Source organism: Arachis duranensis, chromosome 3, assembly GCF_000817695.3.
Source record: "Arachis duranensis cultivar V14167 chromosome 3, aradu.V14167.gnm2.J7QH, whole genome shotgun sequence".
NCBI lineage: Eukaryota > Viridiplantae > Streptophyta > Magnoliopsida > Fabales > Fabaceae > Arachis > Arachis duranensis.
Genome location: NC_029774.3, coordinates 43564868 through 43566327, shown reverse-complemented (window position 1 = coordinate 43566327; position 1460 = coordinate 43564868).

Genomic DNA, 1460 nt, shown 5'->3' with positions numbered 1-1460 from the left:
CTGGCCTTAGGTGCCATTGATGGTAATGGAAAACAAAAAAGATTATGCTTTGACCACACCAAACTTAAAATATTGCTCACCCTCGAGCAATAGAAGAAAGAAGAGAAGAAGAAGAAGAAGAAAATATGGAGGAGAAGGGGAGATGGTGGTTCGGCCAAGGTAAGTAAGATGGGGTTTGTGTTGTGTGAAAATGAAGTGGAATTGAGGGGTTTATATAGGAAAATGGGAGAGGGTAGGTTCGGCCATTAGGGTGGGTTTGGGTGGGAAAGTGTTTTTGAATTTTGAAGGTAGGTGGGGTTTTTTTGGGAAGAGTGGATGGATGTGAGTGGTGAAGGGGGTAATTGGGAAGAGAGATTGAAGTTGATGGGAAGTGTGACATGGGGAACAGTGAAATAGGATTAGGAGGTAAGGTGGGAATATGTTAGGTGGGGATCTTGTGGGGTCCACAGATCCTGAGGTGATCCTGTGGGGTCCACAAATCCTGAGATGATCCTCTGGGGTCCACAGATCCTGAGGTGTCAAGGAATTACATCCCTGCACCAAATAGGCATGTAAAATGCCTTTGCATACCATTCTTGCGTTTAAACGCCGAGGTGATGCACGTTCTGGGCGTTCAACGCCCATGTGAAGCATGTTCTGGGCGTTCAACGCCCATGTGTAGCATGTTTCTAGCGTTGAACGCCAGTTCCATGCTTGTTACTGGCGTTCAGTGCCAGCTTTTCTCAAGGCACATTCCTGGCGTTCAAACGCCAGAATGTTGCTTGTTTCTGGCATTCAGCGCCAGATTCATGCTCTGTTCTGGCGTTGAACGCTAGCCAGATGCTTCTTACTGGCGTTGAACGCCAGTCTGTCCTTCCTCCAGGGTGCGAATTTTTTTCTGCTATTTTTGATTCTGTTTTTAATTTTTATGATTTTTTTGTGACTCCTCATGATCATGTACCTAATAAAACACAAAATAACAATAAAATAAAATAAAATTAGATAAATAAAAATTGGGTTGCCTCCCAACAAGCGCTCTTTTAATGTCATTAGCTTGACAGTGGGCCTCATGGAGCCACAAGGTGATCAGGTCAATGTTGTATAGTCCCAACACCAAACTTAGAGTTTGGTTGTGGCCTCCCGACACCAAACTTAGAGTTTGACTGTGGGGGCTCTTCTTGACTCTGAACTGAGAGAAACTCTTCATGCTTACTCTCCTTTATCACAGAGGGATGGCTATGTGCCTTAAACACAAGGTAGTCCCCATTCAATTGAAGGACTAATTCACGTCTGGTGACATCTATCACAACTCCTGCTGTGGCTAGGAAAGGTCTTCCAAGGATGATGCATTCATTCTCTTCTTTCCTAGTGTCTAAGATTATGAAATCAGTAGGGATGTAAAGGCCTTCAACCTTTACTAACACGTCCTCTACTATTCCATAAGCTTGTCTCAATGACTTGTTTGCCAATTGTAATGAGAA